This window comes from Haliaeetus leucocephalus, unplaced genomic scaffold (assembly GCF_000737465.1).
Source record: "Haliaeetus leucocephalus isolate CR32 unplaced genomic scaffold, Haliaeetus_leucocephalus-4.0 Scaffold166, whole genome shotgun sequence".
Lineage (NCBI taxonomy): Eukaryota > Metazoa > Chordata > Aves > Accipitriformes > Accipitridae > Haliaeetus > Haliaeetus leucocephalus.
The window spans coordinates 1,349,575-1,349,849 of record NW_010972602.1 but is presented as its reverse complement, the minus strand read 5'-3'; positions in this window follow the sequence as shown (position 1 = coordinate 1,349,849).

Here is a 275-nt window from a genome sequence, read left to right as displayed (position 1 = left end):
CCTTAGCTGGCAGGCGCCCGCGCCCGCCTGGCAGCGCTGGAGGCGGGGGCCGGTACCGCGCACGACCGGTCGGTTAGTACCACTCGAGGAAACGGCCACGCTCTTTGATGGCTGGCAGGCAGGCAGGCAGGCTGCCGCTCGCTCTATTCTTAGTAACGCGGCGGCAGGTCCCCAGCGCCCCTTCGGCGCGGCCTCGCCTCCCGCCGCAGACGGCGCTCGGCGCTGCCCGGGGCTCCCACCCCGCCCGTGCGGCAGGGCCGGCGGCCCGCGGGCGC